Raw genomic sequence first — 7,176 nt, 5'->3', positions numbered from 1 at the left:
AATTGTTAAAACAAGAGTTGGTTCTGCATCTATACCTTGAGTTTTTATGATAACAATGTTGCATTTGTGTGAGAATAATTTTGGTACCCGGATGATTTGTTATTGTGTAGCTTTAACAAACAGTTCTGATTCTGAGTACATGATGTGCAAGGTCATCAGTTTCTAAATATTGTGTCCTAAATTCCGCTTCTGCGCTAATCATGAGAAGTTCTGAAAGATATCAAGTTACTGCTACATTGTTCTTTCTGCTTCTATGTTGATTCACTCCTGAGAAGTTTCTGAAGAGACGTTATGTTGTTGCTGCAATGATCTCTCCACTTCTGTTTCTGGGCGTGACTTTGATCGTAAAGCTTCTGAATAATGGTAAGCTTCTGAAGTTTTATTACTTAGCTGAAGATTCTAAAGATCTCAAGCCAGACAATAAGGTTATTAAGGTTCTAACTGAAGAGTCTGAAGATTCTGAAGATACTGAAGATCTCAAGCCAGACTGCTGATGCTATCAAGGTTCTGACTGAAGATTATGAAGTTTCTAAATCCAGTTGTGTGTTTCTTCATTTCATGCTTCATCAACTTTCATCATAAGCCAATGAATTTGAAGAAAATATCAAATGGATACGTGATCAAATATTACATAGTATAAATCAAATATTCTTTCCACTACCTAATATCATGGGCAAGGATAGTACTATATATCACACCTGTCACTGAATTTATGGGCAAAGGACTGTACGTTGTATCACTCCTTTCACCAATTCAACAGTGGACATCTGCTCTATTTGGTATCCCCATTTTTCCCTCCAACGGTCTCTTATCTTGTGTTATATCAGTAGGACTTTGAGACTTGAAGAAAAGTTATCGTTGTTGCTAAGAGACTACATTATTTAACAAGTTTGTTTCTATGTGAAAAACTATCAATTTTGTACATAATTTTTCTTTAAGAGTTTGCATTTCATTTGTGTAAAATCTGCTTGTGTAGAAGCATCTTGTAAACACAAAACCTTTTATTCAAACTTTTTGTTTGTAATTCCTTAAGGAGACTAGGGTATAGTCAGATCCTTGAGAAGACAAAGAAAGTTGTTCTTTATGATTCATTCAAGAGACTAGGATATAGTCGGATCCTTGAGAAGACAAAGAAGGTTATTATTTTTTATTATTGTAATCAGTTGATTATAGTAAATTTGGTCCTTATGTATATGGCAAAATTACCCTGGCGGGTGGACTGGGGTAGCTTTGAGTTTCAAGCGAAACAGGATAAAAATACTTGTGTTTTTTATCTCTTTGTTCTTAACATTCATGTGGTGTTTTTGAGTTGGTAAAAAGCTTTTGTTTTTAAAACCCAATTCAAACCCCCTATTTCTTGTGTTTATCACACCTTCAGCAAGTTCTTGCATTGTATGTAGCTGATAAAGCTGCATGATGATAGTTAATTTCCTTGATGTTGTAGAGTTTGTTCAAAGGTGAAGATTTGTAGTATTTTGGATCAAACTCTAGTATCGACATGGTAACCTCTTGGTTCGATTGGGTTATGGCATGCAGTAGTCGAAACCTGATATAACATACAATGATTTAAGTTAGTTATATACTTTGTTATGTAATAGTTATGTATGTCATGTATGAGTGTTATCATCATACATGACATACATATACTAGGAGTCTATATATAGGCTTTACTCTAGTTTGTTAGAGTATGAGGTTAATTTGTTATTCACTCACAACCCTAATTGAGAAGGTGAATTGAAAAACGATTTTAACCAACCCTGTTTCTCTGTATTCTCCTCTCTCTCTCCCTCTATCTATTTATCTATCTCTCTCTCTATCTCTCTTCGTAACTGAATCGTTTTTGTCTATTTGTTCAAAAAACCTCTCTTTCTCACAACACTGCTTCATTCTTGGTGTGGCGATTGTTACAATAAACTAGTGTGGTGAGCGTGGATTAAGATGTCGTCAACGAAGCTTGAGATTAAGAAATTCATCGGAGTAAATGATTTCAGATTATGGTGCTTGAAGATGCGAGCTCTTCTTGTTCAACAGGGTTTGGTAGAAGCGTTGAAGGATGTCTAAGCCATGGATGATGCCATAACGAAGAAAGAGAAGACGATGATAGTGGAGAAATCCCATAGTGCAATCATCTTGTGCCTTGCGCTATAAGGTTGTGCAAGATGATTATGAATCATCTGATGTCCTGGTAGTTTCGAGCAACACTTATAGAAATGAATGGATCATAGATTCAGGTTGCACTTGATACATGAATACAAACAAAGATGTGTTTGAGGAATCATGTGATCAAGATGGTGGATCAGTATTGTTGGAAAACAACAAAGCCTACAAAATTGCAGGAATTGGACCTGTGAGATATCATGAGAGTAATAAAGATCTCTCTCTCCCTCCCTCCCTCCCTCATCCTCGTTGTTAGTGCGACGATTGTCACAATACATTAAGAATATTGTACATGAGAATAGTATTTTTAAGTTACTCGCACTCTTCGTGAAGATAATCAAATGATAATATTTTTGCCAAACTAAACACTTAATTCAGACTTCTAAATGCACACTTCTCATTCTTTGAATCTTAGCCACATTCTTGTAGTTGACACTACAAGAACCTTCTATTTAAGATTAAGTAATCCATTATTTTATTTATTTATTGTTTGTTTGTTTTAGTCTTGTAATTGAAAAAAAATATGTCTCCTTTTCTTCATTCAAAAAAGAGAGATAACGGGTCCAAATGTCTAACAAATTCCATTCCTTCCAACATAAATTTTCGAAAACTATGATTTTGTTCATAAAGCTAGGGCATGCACATATAAGCCAACTAACTTATTTTCTCTTAATTACCAAAAGCATAATCAAATACAATACCCAAGCATGATCTAAAAAGGGTCCTAGTTGTTTTCCAAAATAAAAAAGACCCTTCTTTAAAAACTATAATTTATGCTAGCTAGAAAGAAAAAGGTAAGTACAATTAAAGGAGTTGTTTGGGATATGTTTCATATATTTGTGTGTGAAGAAGAATATTTGAGGTGCATGCGCAAAGACACAAGAGGTTGATTTTTATTGAGTACAAATTAAGCATGACAAACCCTAAAGTAAGTGTTTGCTCCCCTTTGACATCATTCCACTCACACCTTCTTCATCTTAATTCTCATCCCGAGGCAAAACCTACTCCTATATATCTTTCACCTCTCATCTTCTATAATCTTCACTCACCCTTTTCTATTCCTCTTACATTTTGTTTTCTTACATACATACATATCATCACTGATTAACACATTATATATGTTACTTTATTTAGTTATATGGTCTATTAATTTAAGAGAATTATTTTTTTATTTTGAAACTAACATGTTTTTGAAAATAATGTTGAGAAATGTTAGTGTGATTGTAGCTACAACAATAATGTTCTATAAGGACAAAATTAGCAAAGGCAAAATTAAACAAACCCATGCCTTTGTCCTTTTTTTTTGTCTATTTCCCAGAATTTGATATATTTCCATGAATTAGTATGTGGAGAATCCACTTAATTTTGCTAAGAATATAAATATATTTATGAGTTTTATGCTTTTTCCACTTTATTAATTTTCATTTAGGCATGGTGTTACCACATTTATAGTTCCACCTGAATGCATATTGATAGTGACTTCCATCAATTATTTATGGAGAATTTTAATAAAATTTAATTATTAATTGTATGGTTAGTATATATATATATATATATATATATATATATATATATATATATATATATATATATATATATATATATATATATATATATATATATATATATATATATATATATATATATATATATATATAGTGATGTTCCTAATTATCACCAACTTATAGCTTAGTTAGATAGATCATTTCACCATATTCTTCAGCTCCACCATGGTTTTAATTATTGTGATTAGGTGTATAATGGGACCATATAATAGAATATATATTGTTTAATGTTGAAATGCCTTTTTCTTCTCTTTTTGGTGGATAGTCAATTAGAGAGCTAGCTAGCAATGAAAACCACTTGAAATTTTCTAAGTAGTTGGAACAATATGAATCCATCTTCATCAACTCATATATATCCATATATAGAGTCGAATAAGTGAATATTATTGATATTAATTTGATATCATATATCTATCTACTTTTGTTCAATGCTTGCTATACAGTTAGCTTAATATTGATGATGGTGTTTGAGATTTGGGAAGCAAAAAAGCGATGTTGGTGAGGTTCAATCTGAAGACGGATTTACGTGCAGAAATATGTAAAATACGATCTCAGATTGAGCCGCGCCAATATCACTTTTATTATCGATTGTTTTCCAGCTCATCACAACTCATCATATTCTCTTGTGAGAATATTCTCAATTTATTGATTGATAGATCTTATCATGACTAACATTATTTCTTTCTTGTTTTCAATCTTGAAGACAAACTAGCAAACCCTTGGAAGAAAAAGTGCAATAAAAGTGAGTATATGGCACTTTCATTCTCATGGTACACACACAGGTTAGTTCTGGCTTTTCTGGTATTTTGGTGTGATTTGCAGATTCAAATTATTGCATGAGTATGTGTTATTCCTTGTGATTCTTCTGTGTTACACTAATTTCAAGGTGATACGACAGAAAGTATGGGACAAAAGATGGATGAGAAGTGATATGATATCAGGAGTGTAGCTAGGCATGCATATATCATATAGTTATACATTCATTTTTTTTACTTCACTTTTATTCTCATTATTGATGAGAAAATTTAAGTTATATATCGAAAGAGATTTTCAATTTCTTGATTAATTTTTCAACTAGACTCGGACATTTGTTCTAGTGGAAATGTGAATACTTATACTTTTAAGAATTTAAGATTTTAGAAAATAAAAAAATAAACAAGTCAACTTACATGTAAACTCTATTTTTAGTAACAAAATTGATGACAAACTGATTATTCTCATGATGTCAAATGTTAGCTAGCTTGAAGAATATATATTGAGTTTAGATGTCAGGATTGATTCTATGCAACCAAATTGATGATAAAAATTTAAATAAATAAAAAACCAAATATCTCATGATACATTCTTTTATTTCTTTCTCATACACCTTTTTAATTAATTATAGATCTAATTAACATTTCATATCCATATATATATATATATATATATATATATATATATATATATATATATATATATATATATATATATATATATATATATATAAAGGATTTTGTTTTGTTGAAAAAATAAAAAATAAAATAATTTTAATATAATATAATCCCTCCATACTATAATTTATAATTTATTTGAACATTTCATGCAGATTAAATAAAATGTATAAAAAGTAAATAGAAAATGATATTTTTGTAGGTGTATGTCTCTTCTAATGTATAAGTATTTTTTTCTGAGTGATGTCAAAATTAAGTTTAGTCTAAATAATTTAATAACTATTCTTTCAAAGATTCTCATTGACTTGTGATTCAGAAAATTTTTAAGAAAATCAGTTTGAAGCTGCATAATTTTAAAAATTATAAAAGTGCATTAAAAGTAAATTTTAAAGCGATTTTGAGTTTTATAATTTAAATAAAGTTTTGGATGAATTAAATCACATACTCAAAATTCAAAATTCTATTATGTGTTTCCGTGTTGTGATGGTTGGAATAAATATTTAGGATGATTCAAATCAGCTTGTTGAAATTTGGATTTGAATCATAACTTAGTGTAATTTGAATTACTTTTGAAATTGAATTTTGAATGTGTATCTGACTTATGCGATTCAAATCAATTTATTGAAAATAATTATCAAATCATACATGCATAATATAAATTTTAAACGCATTTGTCTTGATTTTCTCATTCATTCCTTCTATAAATTATTCATATTCATGAATTCCCCTTATATTCGTTCAATAGGAAGATCATGATGTGAAGGTGTTCATTCAATTGAGAATTGAAACTTCAACTGGACGAGCTTTCAAATTGGTGTTGATAAATTTAAGGTGGAGATCAAATATATCATTTTGAAGAGATGTTGCACTTAATTGAGTTACTAATTATATGTTACTAACTATATGTTACTAATTATATGTGTTATTTATCTTCTTTATTTGTTAACCGCACTTCTCAGATCATATTGTCTCGAATATTGTTTCGATATTGTGTGTGACATCTTGTAGTTCACTGAAGAGAATTTTAATTGACATTCGGGTAGGCACTCTGTTATAGTTGGAGGAACTCTAGGATTTTTAATATTTTATGTTCAAGATAGACAATAACAGAGAAGGAGGATTTGTTAATCGTCCATCAATTTTTGATGGTACTAATTTGGACTATTGATTGGCTCGCATCGTACTTTTCTTAAGTCTATGAACAACAAACCCTTGAAATAAGTCATCAATAGATGGAGTCTACCAAAGATAATAGTTGAAGACAACTCTAAATCGGTGAAGTCCCGAAAATATTGGACACCTGCTAAAGATGAAGCTATTCTTGGAAACTCTTGTGCTCTTAAACTATTTATAATGGAGTCAGAAAAAATATCTTCAAAATCATTAATACATGCACTAGTTCTAAGAAGGCTTGAGAAACTCTTTAAGTTTCTCATGAAGGTACATTTAAAGTTTGTATGTCAAGAATTAAACTCGTTGCCACAAAATTTGAAAACTTAAGATGCATGAGGACGAAATTATTTATGAATTCAATGTTTGTGTCCGTGACATTGCTAACAATTCCTTTCATCATAGTGAAAAGATGTTTGCTGAAAAACATGCCAGAAAAAATCTAAGATCTTTTTCCAAGAGATTCTATATGAAGGTTACAACCAATGAAGAAGCTCGAAATGTTACCACGATGTAAATTTAATGATTTAATTGGATCCATACACATGTTAGAGATGGTCATTGATGACGAAATCCAAGAAAAAGAGTAAGGGTGTGGCATTGAAAGTGCATATTGAAGATTATGATGATCAAGTGGAATGTGATGCTAATGAAAATCTCATTGAATCCATTGTACGTGCAAAGAGTTTTATCAAGATCATGAGAATAATTAATAAGAGATTTAGAAATAATGTTTGTATTAATGTCAAAGACAATCAACATCAGAACTCAGTAGGTGGCAACTTTCAGCGTAGAGGAAAATATGGAAAAAAAACAAAACAAGGTCAATGGAGTTAATGTCGTGAATGTGAAAG

General features: G+C 30.4%; 1 long non-coding RNA gene across 1 annotated transcript; it reads left to right on the top strand.

Annotated features, from left to right (window-relative positions):
- Positions 1 to 3,958: 3,958 nt before the first annotated feature.
- On the top strand, positions 3,959 to 6,652 carry LOC127135228 (uncharacterized). Its single transcript, XR_007808472.1, has 2 exons — positions 3,959 to 4,504; positions 5,898 to 6,652. It is a non-coding gene; the product is annotated as an uncharacterized LOC127135228 (long non-coding RNA).
- The last annotated feature ends 524 nt before the right edge of the window (positions 6,653 to 7,176 follow it).

The sequence above is a fragment of the Lathyrus oleraceus genome, chromosome 4 (genome assembly GCF_024323335.1).
Source record: "Lathyrus oleraceus cultivar Zhongwan6 chromosome 4, CAAS_Psat_ZW6_1.0, whole genome shotgun sequence".
Classification (NCBI taxonomy): Eukaryota; Viridiplantae; Streptophyta; class Magnoliopsida; order Fabales; family Fabaceae; genus Lathyrus; species Lathyrus oleraceus.
This window is presented reverse-complemented; position numbering and strand designations above follow the sequence as displayed.